A 17,457-nucleotide genomic window follows, 5' to 3' on the forward strand; every position below is an offset into this window, starting at 1 on the left:
TGTTTGTTTTTGTCTTGTTTTAGTTGTAGATGAACACAATACCTTTATTTTATTTATTTTTTTGGTGGTGCTGGGGATTGAACCCAGGGCCTTGTGCTTGCAAGGCAGGCACTCTACCAACTGAGCTATATCCCCAGCCTCTATTTATTTATTTTTATGCGGTGCTGAGAATCAAATACAGTGCCTCACATGTGCTAGGCAAGCACTCTACCACTGAACTACAACCCCAGCCCCAAACTTCAGTTCTTTGGCTAATTTGGAATCCCAGTTAGGTGACTTATTTACAAATCTGAGCTGTCAGGGGCGGGCTCTGAGGGCCCCAGAGCCACACCCTGGCCTAATCTCCAAGATGGCACCTGGCAGCTTGCCAGACATAACTGCACTCATAAACAAGTTTTAGGAAGTAACTCTGGTTGGCTGTTGTACATGAGGCGATCCTGGTATTTGCCTGGAGACTGTTCCTTGATAGGCTGACTTTCCTGGTAGTCTACTCTCTGATAGGCTGATGTTCTTGATATAAGTCTGAGACTTGCGGAATAAACTTCTTTTGGTTCCTGTGATCAAGAAGAGCATACGCGTTGTGATTGTCCCCGCGGGCGGTGGGCGATCATACTGAGCCTTTTTAGTGGACAACTTATATTCACATGAGGCGAGTTCAGCAATTGTGTTTGAAAGGCAATGTTTCATTCTGTTATTTTTTTTCCTTCCCCCCCACCCCTCCCACCCCTCTTTTCCCTCTATACAGTCCCTCCTTCCTCCATTCTTGCCCCCCTCCCACCCCCCATTATGTGTCATCATCCGCTTATCAGTGAGATCATTTGTCTTTTGTATTTTTGAGATTGGCTTATCTCACTTAGCTTCATATTCTCCAATTTCATCCATCTGCCTGCAAGTGCCATAATTTTATTATTCTTTATAGCTGAGTAATATTCTATTGTATATATATACCACAGTTTCTTTATCCATTCATCAATTGAAGGACATCTAGGTTGGTTCCACAGTCCGGCAATTGTGAATTGAGCAGCTATGAACATTGATGTGACTGTATCTCTGTAGTATGCTGATTTTAAGTCCTTTGGGTATAGGCCGAGGAGTAGGACAGCTGGGTCAAATGGTGGGTCCATTCCAAGTTTTCTAAGGAATCTCCACACTGCTTTCCAGAGTGGCTGCACTAATTTGCAGCCCCACCAGCAATGTATAAGTGTACCTTTTCCCCCACATTCTCTCCAACACCTATTGTTGCTTGTATTCTTGATAATCATGAAAGGCAATGTTGATAGTTGGTCCAACTATAAGCAGATCATCCCCATATTGCCAAAGGATTCCTTGATCCAGCCGTAACTCTTGTAGTCTTTAGCTAGACTCTCATTAAACAGAGTAGGAGAGTTTTAAATCCCTGAGCTAGGACAGTCCAGAAATACTGAGTAGTGACTGGATCCTATCATTCAAAGCAAATAATAATTGGGACTTTTTTTCCTTCATTCCAATGGAATGCAGATGAATACATCCTGTGAACTAGCTATAGTTGTCTAGCACTACAGTCAGCAGGGTGTATGGATTTGGTACTGAGGGCTGAATATACTGAACAATATTATTTATAGCTCTCAAGTCTTACATAAATCGGTACTCCTCACTGTGAGGTTTTATAACAGGTTTGGAGTATGGTAGGAGATTTGGCAAAGCCAACTCAATTCATGTTTTAAAAATCTGTACAGAAGAGCCTGGATACTTTATCAGTGTCTCTCATTTAAGGGAGGTATTGTTTCTTCCTGGGTCAGATCACCTCCTCCTTCAGTAAAATCTTGATTTTAGCATTAATCACCCTTCCCAGAGTCCTTTCAGCCCATGTTGCCTTACTTTTAGCCAAACAGGCTCAGTTTCTCTTTCTGGTTGGCAAGTGAAAGTTGGAACCAGAATGTGTTTTTGTGATTTTTTTTTTTTTGGCGGTGCTGGAGATTGAACTCAGGGCCCTGTGCATGCAAGGCAAGCACTCTACTAACTGAGCTATATCCCCAGCCCCAGAGTGTGTTTTTCAATGTTACTTGCAAATAGATTTGTTGCATTTGGGGTGAGAAGGTTATTTGAACATTTAATTTACACAACAAATCATACCCCAGGGAGGTATCAGACAATCTGACATGTACAAAAACTATGTCTTTTTTTTCTTTTTTGCAGTGCTGGGGATTGAACCTAGGGCCTTGTGTTTAAGGCAAGCACTCTACCAACTGAGCTATCTCCCCAGCCCCAAAAACTATCTTGTAATCTTTATTCTCCAAGTTTGCATTCAAGAGGTTGGAGCAAAAAAATGGTGAGCCTGACTTCTCATTCTTATTATCACAATGTTATCAACTTTAAATGAGACCCCCATTGTCAACTCTACCCAAGGGTCCCTGCTGGGCCTTTTCCTTGCAGTAGGCATACTGATTCTTTTTTTTTTTTTTAATATTTTTTTAGTTGTTGATGGACCTTTATTTTATTCATTTATTTATATGCAGTGCTGAGAATCAAACCCAGTGCCTCACACATGTTAGGCAAATGCTGTACCACTGAGCCACAACCCCAGTCCCATATTGATTCTTAATGGAGGGAGGCCCTTCCCATCTTTTGCTTTAGGCTTCCCGAAGGATCCCTTTGCAGGGGTTGCAAATAAAACATGAGTTGACTTTAGTTTCTGTTCCTCCCAGGCATTATATACCTTAAAGGCAATATCAGCTAGCTGTGAGGGGTTTATGTCAATTGTCCCCTCCACCCAGGAATCTTTCTCCCATGTGGTTCCTCCTTATGTACAGGGCATTTTGTCAGAAGACAGCCACAGGGTTTTTAGGGTCCTCTTTCTACAGAAATCAGTAGGGCCAAGAGGCAGGTGCCTGCAAATGTGGGGACTACGGGAGACCCTTGTACCTGTTCAGTGTTGTGAACAGCAGGCAGGACTCACCCAGTAATGTCCACTGGTGGGGGAGAGAGCTCAGCAGTGAGGTGGGGGAGCAGCAAGCACTGGAGGAGCATGCTTCATGGTGTCCACATCCACCACCACATCCTTTTTGTTCGGGACAGCCCCAAACACACGTTCCACAGGTCAAGGAGGCTGAAAGGCAGGGCAAAGGCCAAGTCCTCAGGGCTCTTGCTGAGCCTATTCACCCATTTCTCCATAGCCCAGGCAGCTTTCTGAAAATTTTCCTCCAGCCCAGAGTACATCTTCAACGCACATGCCTGGGCTGGGGCCAGGCCGAGAGTGCTGGGCCAGCAGCACTGGGCTGAAAGGATTTAAAACTCTTGTAACTTTTTCTTCCAGTGTCCTGCTACACCAGAGGTAGAGCCTTTCTTTGCACCATCAACTTAGTTTCTGGCCACTTACACTCCTGATCATGCAACTATTTAAATGCCTGCACAGACAGAATCTTTTTCATTCATCCAACTGCAAGACTGTATAATAATTTAAAATATAATTCAATGGCCAGGTTGTGTTCTAGTAAAATATCATCTTTTTCTTAATCATAGCTATATGTGGTCAAGATTCATTCAGTCAAGATCTTCCCAAGAGACTACCAGATCAATGTAGCATTGCCCATGTCTTAAGGAGCCAATAACAGATAAAAACAAAAACACAGAGACAGACAATTGGAAGAGGTCCCCCAAACCAGGACCGACAGATGGGAACCTTTAAAACAGACAAACCAGCCAGGTATGAGAGGATGAGGCAGTTCAAAGCTAGCTTCAGCAAGGCCCTGTGAGAACTTAGTGAGAAACTGTATCTAAATAAAAAATATAAAAACCACTGGCTCAGTGGGTTTAATCCTCAGTACAAAACAAAAACCAAAACCAGACAGACGAGATGAGGGAAAGACAGTCCAGGTTTCCTACTCCCAATTAACTGTGACTCCTATACCAATTGCACCAGAGATGTCCCTATGCAGAGGGACCATATGCATGCAATCAAGGGTGTTGTGTGCATACCAGGGGAGTTTATCAGATGGCCAAGGTGTCACAACTTTAGTGTAATCAGTTTCCTTTTCCTCAAAGTAGACCCCTGGGACGATCCCTCAGTCCCTCCCTTTACTTATAGGACCAGTTTCTCTGTTTAAACCCAAGACAAACTCACTCCATCTCCTAATTTTCCAGTGGTCAACTCTCAAAAAAGTTCACCAGTTACCTTGCAGACTCAAGAAAGCTGGAGGGGTCCCATTTGGGTTGCCAAATTTGATCCCATAAGCTCAATCCTTGTCCTGGATGCCAATTCAATAATAAGGACAAAGTTTTGAGAAAAAGGGAAATGAAGTTTTATTGTTTGCTACCAAAAGAGAAGAACAGGGGACTCCTGTCCCAGAGATTGTAATTGTCAGGGGCAATGGTGGCTTTTAAAGAGGGGAAAAAAAGGCCACACTTCAATTGTGCACTGTTAAGAGCTATAATTCATTGGTAGCCTTGAGAGATAGACATTTCTTGGACCCACTGGTGCCAGCCCCGAAGTCTGAATTACTTCATTCCTGTGATCTGTGAACTGAAGGACAGATAACTCCACCTAGGTTGACAAGAAGGTTAATCTTGATTCCCCCATCCATGGTTAGGGAGAGGAAGAGAAAGAAAAAACAAAAACAAAAAAAAATGTCAGCTTTAAAATAAACCGCAGTGGCAGAGCAGCAAGAGTTATGTTCAAAAATGAAGTGGACCCCTTTTACAGGTGCTTTTCTAAGTAGTTTACATATATTGTTATTTAATTTTCAAAACAAACTATGAGAGTAGGTGTTTTTATTATCTCTCTTATAGAGATGAGGAAACTGAAGTACTTTGTAATTTGGATAATTTGCCCAAATTCATATTGCTGGTAACTGGTAGAACCAGAATTCAAACACATGCAGTCTGGCTCTAAACTTTTTGCAGTTAATCTCTTAATAATAGGCCATTTGGCAGGTGATGGTATCTGGCAGAAAGCCAGTCACCTGTAATCCAGGCTAGAAAGTTTTTTTTTTCTCCATCTTTCATGCATGATTTCTTCTGAATCCTGTGTGGTGGGCTGAGTAAGGAGAATCCATTAGCAAGCTGGGGCAAGCTGGAGGCAGCCCAGGCGGGGATTTGCATCTCTCCTCTGCCTTCAGGATATTCTCAGGCTCCGGCTAGCTCTACTCAAGGATGAGGAACTCCTGGGTGTATGTGTCCCTGGGCTGTTGAGATGGATCAATTAATCCTTGGTTCAGAAGGAGGCCTGTGTCTTGGTAGTGTTCCATAGTCCTGTGTTTGGTCGGGACCCAAAAGCTCACAAGTGGCTATTTGGCTATTTATCAAGGGAACAACTATTGCTGAAGTGGGCTAGTCCTCCATCCCTTTGGGCCACCCTGGGTGCTCTCCTCTGTGGCTGGCCTGCCAGTCTCAAGAATCACCCCAGTTTGCTAAGCAAGTGGGATTTGCTGAGTCATAAAGTCCCAGTGGCAGATGTGGTTGAACTGCAGCTGGGAGCAGTCAGAGAGTCCTTCCTGGTCCTAGATTCCACTCAGAGGACACTGCCTCTGCCCCTCAAATTCCAAGTGCTGCCCTGGTACCACCAGGCTGGAGCCCAGGAACTTCTGCAGCATTGCTACCCACCCACACACCTGCCTGCCCCTTCTCCCCCACCCTACTGCTCTGCAGCAGAGTCCTCAGCAAGTACACCTGCCAGGGTTCAAGAGCTAGTCACATGCTTGCTCTAGGATGCAAGGAAGCCTGAGAAGGTGAACCTCTGGCCTTTTTCCTCCCACCAAATACTATAAAAAGGGCTGTGTGTACTGACCAACCCTCCAAACAATAAGTACAAACAATAAAACACAAAAAGCACCTTGTCTCAAGGACTGCTATGAAGGTTATATGACTTAATACACTGTAGGGCAGGGGTTACAGGCAGAGTGCTAAAGTGACCTCCTGGATACAAATCCTGGGCTCAGCTACTCACCGGCTGTGTGATTTTGAGTAAGTAACTTCCCCTTTATAAACTATAACTTCCTTGTTTTTAAATTGGACCTAATGAGAGTACTCGCTTCATAGTGTTCTTGTAAAGATTAAGTAAACCAAACTCATAAAGACTTTAGAGAAGTATCTGGCACTTCTACAAGTACTTAGTCAGCATTTATTTTCTTCTACTTATTTTTGTGGTACCAGAGATGCGACCCAGTTCCTCTCACATGCTAGGCAAATGCTCTGCCACTGAGCTTCACCACCAGCCCCACAGTTTAACTGTTGATAGATATTGACAAATTCCCTTTCTTAATAGGGCACCAATTGACACTCTTATCAATCCTGAATGAGCATGTCCTTTCCTCACATTCTCACCAGTACTGGATCTTTTAAAACACGTTTTTAGTTGCAGACAGACAGCATGCCTTTATTTTATTTGTTTCATTTATTTGTTTCATTTGTGTGGTGCTAAGGATCAAACCCAGTGCCTCACACATGCTAGGCAAGTGCTCTGCCTCTGAGCTACAGCCCCAGCCCCGCCAGTGTTGGATCTTAACCATTGATTGATGGACTGATTGATTGCAGTGCTGGGAATCAAACCCAGGACCTCTCACATGTTAGGCAAGCATGCTATCACTGATAGCTAACAACACTATTGTATTCTTTCTCTAATCCTGTTCTAAATTATGCATGTATCTCAAGCTTAATTATAAAATGTTTAAAGTATATAATTCATATCCAATGTGAAAAGTAAAAATTGCTCTCTATAATTCAGGTTGTCACAAGTAACCACTGTTAGTTACATTGGTATGACAAAGGAAGGTTTATCTTGTGGCCAGGCATGGTGTAATCTCAACAAATCGGGAGTCTAAGGCAGGAGGATCACAAGTTTGAGGCCAGTCTCTACAACTTATTGAGACTCCTTTTCAAAATAAAAAAATTAAAATGGATAGGGCCAGGCTCAGTGGTGGTGGCACACTCCTGTAATCCCAGCAGCTTGGGAGGCTGAAGTAGGAGAATCTCGAGTTCAAAGCCAGCCTCAGTAACTTAGCAAGGCCGTAAGCAACTCAGTAAGACCCTGTCCCTAAATAAAATATAAAAAAGAGCTGAGGATGTGGCTTAGTGGTTAAATGCCCATGATTTCAAACCCCAGTACCAAAAAAAAAAAAATAATAATAATAATAAAGAGAAAATAAATAAAAATGGTTAGGGATGTAACTCAGTGGTAGAGCATCCCTAGGTTCAACTCCCAGTACCACAAAAATAAATAAAGGAAGAAATATTTATATCTACAAATCATTTTCTGTGAACATATAAATAATAGGTATATAAAATTTAAATTAATAAATTTAATTAATTAAAACTATATAGTTTAGCTAAATAATTTTTCAACACTGGGGATTGAGCCCAGAGCTTCACACATGCTAAGTGCTCTACCACTGAGCTACATCCCCAACCTTTTTTAAGATTTCTATTTTAGGGGACTATGGTTGTGGCTCAGTGGTAGAGCACTTGCCTGGTATGTGTGAAGCACTGGGTTTGATCTTCCACACCACATTAAAAAAATAAACAAATACAATAAAGGTGTTGTGTCCATCTACAACTAAAAATAAAATATTTTTTAAAGAAGATTTTTCAGGACCACAACTTTTTTTTTTTTTTTTTTTTTTTTTTTTTTCAGTGCTGGGGATTGAACCCAGGGCCCTGTGCTTGCAAGACAAGCACTCTACCAACTGAGCTATCTCCCCAGCCCCAAGAAGATTTTTATTTTAAGATAGATCTTGCTACATTTCCCAGACCAGCCTTAAATTTGCCAAGCCTTTGCCTTAGCCTCCAGAATAGCTGGGAGTACAGGATGCACCATCGTGCCCAGCTCAATCTTTTTATTTTGGAAAAATCACACTTGTTGCTTTGGCAAGTATTTCTCTAATTGCTAATGAGATTGGGTAACTTTTCTTATGTTTCTTAGCCATTTATATTTCATGTTCATATCCTTGGAATATCTTTGTGTTGCTTTTCTTTTTAAACAACAGAAATTCATTATCCTCTTACAGTTCTAGAAACTTGAAGTCCTAAATCAAGGTGTCAGCAGGGCGATGTCCCTCTGAGAGTTCCAGAGGAGAATCCTTCCTTGCTTCTTTGTTTTCTGTGGCTCTTGTCAAACCTTGACCATCCTTGACTGGGAACTGCAACACTCCAATTCTGCCTCAGTAGTCACATGGTTTTCTTCCCCATGGGTTCTTTTACTTTTTCCATTTGATTTGTTGGAGATCATCCTAGATTAGAAACAGTCATTAGATTTCAGGTTAAACCTTATTTATTTATTGGCTCAATTGAACCCAGGGGTGCCCTACCACTGAACTACATCCCCAACACTTTTATGAATGTATATATGTATGTATGTATGTATGTATGTATGTATGTATTTATTTAGGGTGCTGGGGATCGAATACAGGACCTTGTGCTTGCAAGGCAAGCACTCTACCTACTGAGGTATCTCTCCAGCCCCTGTATTTATTTATTTTTGAGACAGCATCTCACTAAGTTGCCAAGGCTGGTCCCAAGCTTTCGATCCTCTTGCCTCATCCTCTCAAATCACTGGGATTATAGGCATATGACACTATGACTGGCTGTTTAAGCCTTCTTAAACTTTCATTTCTGAGCAGTCTTTTTTTTTTTTTTTCTTTTTTCTCCCTTTGGTACTAGGAATTGTACCCAGGGGTGCTCTATCATTGAGCTACATCCTCAGTGCTTTTTAAAAATTTTTAAACAGAATCTCACTAAGTTGCTGAGGCTGGCCTCAAACTTGGAATCCTCTGCCTTGGCCTCCTGAAGTAGCTAGGGTTACAGGCGTGTACCAGCACACACAGCTCTAACCAGCCTTTGAATAAATTTAGAGAGGAAATCTGGGGTTCCCATATCCTATAATATTCATCTCCCAGAAAGCACTTTTAGCATTTCTACATGTCCACGTGAACATGGGGAGATCCTAGTGGAAACCAGCCACTTAGCTATGATGTAGCAAAGACTGAATGAATCCAGGATGGGCAATGAACTCTGCTCCAGGCTTCGCCCTGATCCTGGTGTGACTGAGGACAACCCCTCCCCCCACACACATACACATGCAAAAACTCTCTAGACAGCTGTGTTTCTGAGACACTGGGAGAAGAATTCCTACCTTCTTCCCAGGCAGCATAGTGCTGAGTTGGGAAAACGGGGGCACTGGACTCCCCAGAGGAGGGGATTTGTTCCTGCCCGTCCTGAGCCTTAGTAGAGAAACTGTGACTCAGGACATAACTCCAGGGACCAAAGGTCCTTTCCAACCCCAAATACAACAGCTTTTATTTTCCTTTGGATATTTTATTTACAGTTTTTGTAACATGTCCAAAATGGAAGCTTTATGAGGGGTTTTGATGCTTAATTTGGGCCATTAACCAAGACTGATGTAATTCTTTCTTCCCAGGGCTCTCAACTGAGGGTGCTAGCCAAGTAGAGCTCTGTAAAGGTGGAGACTATTGTGTAAAAGTCATTTTACAGCTCTCGTCTCAGCTCTTCTGGAGCCAGGCTTGGCACTGGAGGAAAGCTGAGGAAGGGCGTTGTTGATGGTGATTTTTTTTTTAAACCTGTGTCCCTATAATACTAAAAGAACTGCTACCTCTTCTAGACCTCATAATTGGGTTTCATACCCACTTCTCCTTTTTTTCTTCTACATTAGATGTATATCTAGGGATGTACCTTGTGTTCTAGGCAGAATCCTTTTTATTTAACCAGAAAAATCAGTATTTAGGGAACCTTCTTCCCTCACCAATAGATTAGAGAGACTCAAAATTTATCAAAAAGGACAACAGAAAGGTAAAAACCCTCTTCAGCTCATGAGTCCAATAAATAGACAAACTGTAAAACAAAGGCATATGACCCCAATGGGGAAACTTGAACATGAAATATCTGACAGTTGTTTAAGCATGATTATGGCACTGTGGCGTAAAATTCTTATCTTGAAATTTATACTAATTTTTTTAAGTATTGGGGATTGAACCCAGGGGCATTCTGAGTTCCGCTGTACCACTGAGCTACTTCCCCAGCACCATTTTTTTTTTTTTTTAATGATTTTTAGTTGTTGTGCTCGCTTCGACAGCACATATACTAAAATTGGAACGATACAGAGAAGATTATCATGGCCCTTGCGCAAGGATGACACACAAATTCATGAAGCGTTCCATATTTTTCTGACTTCAAAGAATTAATGTACCTTTCAGCAATAAAATCAGTACTTCCGATTTTAATTGAGAAATAAAAAAATAATTTTTAGTTGTCAATAGACCTTTATTTTGTTTATTTATTTATATGCGGTGCTGAGACTCAAACCCAGTGCCTCATAAATGTGACGCAAGCGCTCTACCTACCACTGAGCCACAACCCCGGCCCCCCTCCCAGCACTTTTTATTTTGTTTTGAAACCGGGTCTCATTGAGTTGCCTGGACAGGCCTTGAACTTTGAATCTGCCTGTTCAACTTACTCTTTTCTTCTAAGAGGTAGAGGTAGGAGTAGGGTGTAAATCATGTGCTTGGCATGGGCAAGACCCTAGATTTGATCCTCAGTAACACACACACACACACACACACACACACACACACAAAAGTAGGTCAAATAGTCAAGAAGAAAAGTTTTTTTTAAGAAGTCTTTTCTTGGGGCTGGGGAGATAGTTCAGTTGGTAGAGTACTCACAAGCACAAGGCCCTGGGTTTAATCCCCAGCACCACGAAAAAAAAAAATCTTTTTTTGGTGCTGGGGTTTGAACTCAGGGCCTCATACATGCTAGGGAAGCTCTCTAACACTAAGCCACATTCTCAGGCAACAACTGCTTTTTAAAATACCTTTCTTCATTGCCTATGCCAATATATTGAAGTGTCTTCCCTGTTTTCTTCTAGTAGTTTCAAAATTTCAGGTCTTTTATTATGATATTTGATTCATTTTTTATTTGATTTCTCAACTCAAATGTGGTAAGAGGTAGGGGTCTACTTTCAATCTTCTGTACTGTGAATATCCAGTTTTCCCAGCGCTGTGTGTTGAAGAGGTTATCTTTTCTCCAAGGCGTGTTTTGGCACCTTTGTTGAGACTGAGTTGACTGCAGATGCACAGGTTTATTTCTGTGTCTTCTATCCTATTCCATTGGTCTATGTGTCTGTTTATATGCCATTACCATGATGCTTTTGTTACTATGGCTCTGTAGCATATTTTGAAAACAGGTATTGTGATGAACTGACAAATGGAATTACGTCAAAATAAAAAACTTCTGCAGAACAAAGGAAACAATAGGGTGAAGAGACAGCTTTTAGAATGAGAGAAAATCTTTGCCAGCGATTCATCTGACACTGGCTTAATATCCAGAATATATAAAGAACTAAAAAAACTTTACAAACAAAGAACAAGTAATCCAATTTTAAAAATGGGTAAATGATCTGAATAACTACTCTTCAAAAGAAATACAAATGACCAATAACTATGAAAAAATGTTCAAATCTTTAGTCATCAGAGAAATACATAACTACACTAAGATTCTATATCATCCTAGTCAGAGTGGATGGATAGATAGATAGATAGATAGATAGATGATAGATAGATAGATATCTCAAATACTGGTAAGGTTATGGAGAGAAAGGAACCCTCATACACTGTTATTGGGAATATAAGTTAGTGTAGCCACTATGGGGAATCAACATGAAGGGTTCTCAAAAAACCTAAAATAGAACTACCACATGATTCAGCTATACCACTCCTTGGTATATACAAAGGAAATGAAATCAGCATACAGAAGAGCTACCTGCATACCCATGTTTATTGTGACACTATTTACAGTAGCCAAGATATGGATGGAATCAGCCTAGGGGCCCACCTACAGATGAATAAAGAAAATATGATATTTACAATGGAATATTATTCAGCCATAAAGAAGAATGAAATTATGTCATTTCAAGGGAAATGGATGGAATTGGGGAACATCATGTTAAATGAAATAACCCAGACACAGAAAGACAAGTGTCACATGTTTTCTCTCATATGTAGAAACTAAAACAAAAACAGAACAACAATGACAAAACCCTGAAAATAGAAGAGGGACTATTAGGGAAGGGGAAAGGGACAGGGGTGGGTGGAGAGGGACTGGAGGGCCAGAGAGGGGAGAAGGGAGGGCAGGTAGAAATGATCAAAGCATGATATATGCATATATAGAAATGTCACAGTGAAATCCATGAAGTAGTACAATTAATATGTGTTAATAATTATATATTTTTAAAAAACTTTATCATTAAGCTCCAAGCCCCTTCTCAGTGCTTCTGATAAAACCAAACCACACGAGAGTACTGAGTTGAAAGACTTACTACCCAGGAGATAACACTGCAGCCCAGAGGTGAGAAGAGGCCACCCTAACACAGAAGAAAACTGCAATGGGAAAGTTCCCAGCATTATCAGCAGGCCAGAAGGGATGATATTTCTGAGTGGTTTGAAGGTGGAGAGGAAGCCCTCCATGTACCTCTCTGGTCATGCTCTTTATTTATTTATTTTAGTTGTCGGTGGACCTTTATTTTATTTTATTATTTATTTATATGCAGTGCTGAGAATTGAACACAGTGCCTCACACAAGCGCTGTACTACTGAGCCACAACCCCAGTCCCTGATCATGCTCTCTATAGGCAACCCTGGCAGAAGACAATCTTTTTAAACTGTTTCTCTTCTCTGAGCCTTACTGTTATGCTGAGCATCAGACTTTTAACTCCATGTCAATCACAGACAAGAGGCGAGTGTGAGCAGTTGAATTAATTGGTAAACTGTTTCTTCAACGGAAGAGGAAGAAAAAAACTGCACTGCTGTGAGTTCTGGAGTTGACTGTGCCCTGGTGTGGGCCGGTTGGGCTCCAGTTGTATCTGGTAACAGGTTCTCAGTGGCTGCTGCGCCCCTCCTCTGAGGGAGTAGTTGGTCTGTTAATATGAGAAGAAATGAGCAGGACGGGCCTCAGAAACGCTGCTTAGCTGGGGAAATCTCAACCAGTCCAGCCAGTCCTGCCTCAGGTCTCTGCAAGCTGCTTCCTTCGTGTGCTACAGGTGTTTTGCATGTATTTGTGGTTTTCAGGGGACAGGTTTGTTGCTATTTTTTTTAGATGTTTATGCTGTTTGCTTGCATACGAATTCATACCTGTATATACCAATTCTAGTAAGCACTTTTTTTTTTTTTTTTTCAGTACCAGGAATTAGACTCAGGGCACTTGACTATTGAGTCATACTCCCAGTCCTATTTTGTATTTTATTTAGAGGCTTAGCGCCTCATTTTTGCTGAGGCTGGCTTTGAATTCTCAATCCTACTACCTCAGCCTTCCAAGCCTCTGGGATGACAGGTGTGTGGGCTCCTAGTAAACTTTGTACTCTGTCACTTTTACATTATCCTACTTCCTTCATAGCGTTTACCGGAAATGGCACTTATTATGTGTTTGCTTGCTTATTGGCTCTCTCCCCCAGAATGTCATCTCTATGAAGACAGCAACGTTGCCTTGTTCACCACTGTGTTCGTCATACCTGGCTCCAAACCAGCATCCAGAATTGTTTGTGGAATGCAAGAATGGATGACCTTGTACATGGGCACCTCCACAGGGAAGGAAGGCAGGAGGGTGGGACAGCTGCAGCAAAAAAGGGACCAGGGCTTGTCCTCCTCTCCAGCATGGGCTCTTCCATCCTTCCTTTCCTTCTCCTTATAATTTGTTTCCCTTAATACTTTTATTTGGGCTTTTAGTTACAAAAGTACTATACGTTTATTATTTTAAAAAATACTGCTGGGCATGGTGGAGCACAACTCTAATCCCAGTGACTCAAGAAGCTGAAGCAGGAAAAAATAACAAAATGAATCAAACAACATTATCCTATGTAAATTTATGATTACACAAATGGTATGCCTTTATGCCATGTACAAACAGAGAAACAACATGTATCCCATTTGTTTACAATAAAATAAAAATAAATAAATAAATAAATAAAGAAGCTGAAGCAGGAGAATCACAAGTTCTAGGTGAGCAACTTAGCAAAAGTCTGTCTCAAAATAAAAGGGCTGGGGTTGTGGCGTGGTGGTAAAGCATCTCTGGGTTCAATCCCTACTGCCAAAGGAGAAAGAAGGAAGAGAAAAGGGAGAGAAAGGGGAGATGCTAGGCCGGAGGAGAAAAATATATAATGTAAAAATGGAAAATCTTGCCTTCCTAAGGTGACACCAGCTAGTACTTGAATGCAGACCCTTCATCTCCTTTTGTTATGTTATTTTTAAATCTTTTTGTTTTTAATTAATTTGTTTGTTTACTTATTGTACTAGGGATTGAACCCAGGGACACTCTACCAATGCTTTGTATTTTTTTATCATTTTGAGACAGAGTCTAGCTAAATTGCTCAGGCTGACCTCAAACTTGCCTCAGCCTCCCAAGTTGCTGGGATTACAAGTAGGCGCCATGGCACCTGGCTCTCCTTTGTCTCCTTTCAGCAGCACAGGGGTCTCTATTATTCCTCCACTCCTCCCCCATGAAGATCTCATTGTTCAACTTAGCAGACAACATTTTCTTCACTTTCTCCCCAACTCTGAGAAAGAGTCTCTCTGTCCTGGGACTTCCAAGAAACCAAACCCCCCAACTTTCCGCATTCCTCTGGTTCTTCTGCCTCCCAACTCTGCTGTCCCTCCGAATCAAACAAATCAAAGCAAAATGAAAAAAAAAAAAAAAAAAAAAAAGCAGCTCAGTGACTGCAAAACTGGAACCATCAGAGGGGTAGGTGGGAATTCTACTCTGCCATCAATCAGTGACTTGGATGTTTTCTGTGCCTGAGTTTCTTCATAAGTAAAACGGACAAGGTATCACCAACAAGATTATAGCAAAGATTAAAGGAGCCAACACATACTAGCTGGTTCATGCATGTTAATACCCCTTTCCCCTTAATATCACTCCCCCTTTCTGGACTTTGATTGCTTCCCTTTTGTTTTGATTTTGCTAAAGATAAAGAATACCAAATTTCTTTTTTTTCCCCATGTTAAATTATTCTTAGAGACTAATTCATCATCTCCTCCCCTTTTTTTTTCCTACTGGGTTGAGTCTGTTTTTCGTCACTTCCCCATCTTCCCCATCAATGGTCTTGGAACTTCTATAAAGAGACAAAAGGATCACAGTGGCACTACCTGTAATCCCAGAATCAGGAGGCTGAGGCAGGAGGATTGCAAGTTTGAGGCCAGTCTCAGCAACTTAGGGAGACCCTGTTTCAAAATAAAAAATAAAAAGGACTGGGGATGTGGCTCAGTGGGAAAACATTTCTGGCTTCAATCCCCAGTGCAAAAAAAAAAAAGGAAAAAAAGAGGTGCAAAGTAATCTGGTTTAGGGTGGGAGGAAACAGGGGAACCAATAGCAGCCCACCTTTCCACATAGCAGCCACCCAACCCCACATGGCCCAGGGAACTCACCTTCTGTTTGAGGAGGCCAGAGTCAAAGTTCTGGAGAAGCAGTTATACAACCTCCAGTTGTCCAGCTGTCAGTCTTGTACCCTGCCTCTTCAAGTGCTGCACTTTTCTGGGGCAGCAAACAACAGAAATTAATGTGGGTCCCACCCAGCCTGACCTTCCCATGCAAGCTGCTTCTGGCCTGGAGTGCCAGCATGGGGGTTCAGCACCAGAGTCAGCTTGGGATGCTCCCCAGTCACCAACTCTTGCTGTGAATCCCAGAGTCACCCAGAGTCAGCTGTGGTTGGTCTACAACTAGGGGGGTGCAGATGAGATTAGGCAGGGAGCTCTTCAGCTCTTAAGAAACAAAATTAGGATTTAACAGATGCTGCTGATGATGGGGCACAGTCCACTGACCACCTAGAAGCCCCAAATCTATCTGTGCCAGAAGAAGGAAGAAGTCTTGGGCATTTTTCTGTGAACAGTTGACCCCTCTCCCTGGACTGCATCCCCTCACTGGGCCCAGATTGGGACAGCTTTCCCCAACCAGCTCACTGACTTTAGAGCAAGAGTTCAGTGAGAAGCCACTGAGAGTAGCCAGGTCAGAGCACAGAACCATGAAAGAACAAGTCAACAACAGACTCAAGGACAAACAAAATACTTTAGCAGTATTTTTAGAGGTAATGATTCAAGAACTTTTGATAAAAGGCGGGAATGGAGTTGCTTTTTCTTGCAGATCTTGGTGGGTTACCTTGAGCCAAAAGGAGAGCTGAAAGGAAGTAGGAGATGGAGACCTCAGGAGGAGAAGGAGAGTTAGAGGGTCAGGATGAAGGCAGGATGAGTGGAAGTAGCCTGGAGGCCAGGGAGATGGCAAAAGCAAGGAAGCAGCTCTCAGGGGCATCCCCTGTGGGTCAACTGCACAAAAGGCTGGCTTTGACACCTGGCTGCTGATCGCAGAACGAGGACAGAATTTAAAAGGGTTGAATGACATTGGAGATAAGGGAAGATCTCTGCTCTGGGCAGCTACAGAGGGTCCTCCTTGGTGGGCACATGATCCTCCACAGAAGGGGAACCAGGACACTCAGTACACCAAAGCCCAGTTTTGTTTTTTTTTTTTAACTAGTTCATTATGATTACACATAATAGTGGGATTCATTGCTACATTTTTGTACATGCAGAAGGTATACAATATTAACAATATAAGCCAGTTTCACTCCCCTTTCTTCCACTCTGGTTTGGAAATCTGTAGCCCAGCCTTCTTTCCTTCTTTCCCTCCTTTCCTTCCTCCCTCCCTTCCTTCCTTCCTTCTTTCCTCTTTCTTTTTCCCTTTCTTTCTTACATAATGAGTTTATATTAGATATTTCCACATAGGTATTTGGTACAGAGATTTCTCTCTAGCCTTGCCAATCTGACTGTCTAGCTGCTTCTGTTGGAAGCAAAAAGTGACTCATAATGCATCTCATGAGCCCCTGTCGTCCCACCAAAGGCCTCTTCTTTCTTGTAAGTGTCCCTGTAGCTCTTTCTACTGTCAATCTTGAGACCGAACTTTACCCTATTCCCTATCCAATAAAAACCTCACCCCAGAGCTTTCATCCAGGAAGATGAAAGTGGCTGGTGTAGACACAGACTCAGCAGGTTCCCTAAAGAATGGGGACAGGGGTTTCCCTGGACAAGCAGCCAACCCTGAGGAAAGAGGAGGTCCCTGGCTCCAAGAAGGAGACCAGTTGGGGAAGGTTCCTTGATCTCTCTCTCATCCAGCCCTTCAAACACTGGATTCTTGGGATGAGGACGACCCCAGACACAGTTAATGGGATTAGGCCTCAACTCTGCTTTGAACCACTCTGCTTCAGGGTCTGCAGCAAGCAGTTGTCATTTTCCTGTCTCTGGGGTATTATATTAGCAGGCCTGGCCACCCTAAGCAATCACTGACTTTTCCAGTTGGAGGACTCCTTGCAGGATAGAGACCCTGAGGGGTTTCTGGCTATCACAAGACCAGTTAGGGACAGTAGCATCTGTTGGGCTACCCTCAGGTCCTGCCATTCATCCCCACCGAGGGCTGCTGAGGCAGCAGACTGGGAGATGTGGG

General features: G+C 42.3%; 1 long non-coding RNA gene and 1 other non-coding gene across 2 annotated transcripts in view; one reads left to right on the forward strand and one right to left on the reverse strand.

Annotated features, from left to right (window-relative positions):
* Positions 1 to 2,120: 2,120 nt before the first annotated feature.
* LOC124959267 (uncharacterized) overlaps positions 2,121 to 17,457 on the reverse strand; it is a 43,988-nt gene continuing 28,651 nt past the window's right edge. Inside the window, exons 3-5 of the long non-coding RNA XR_007103967.1 lie at positions 15,396 to 15,501; positions 7,975 to 8,198; positions 2,121 to 3,085 (exon numbers count right to left, since the gene is read on the reverse strand). This is a non-coding gene — a long non-coding RNA (uncharacterized LOC124959267). The remainder of the gene's footprint in view (positions 3,086 to 7,974; positions 8,199 to 15,395; positions 15,502 to 17,457) is intronic.
* On the forward strand, positions 10,042 to 10,148 carry LOC124968110 (U6 spliceosomal RNA). Its single transcript, XR_007105635.1, has one exon. It is a non-coding gene; the product is annotated as a U6 spliceosomal RNA (small nuclear RNA).

This window comes from Sciurus carolinensis, chromosome 1 (genome assembly GCF_902686445.1).
Source record: "Sciurus carolinensis chromosome 1, mSciCar1.2, whole genome shotgun sequence".
In the NCBI taxonomy this organism is placed as follows: Eukaryota; Metazoa; Chordata; class Mammalia; order Rodentia; family Sciuridae; genus Sciurus; species Sciurus carolinensis.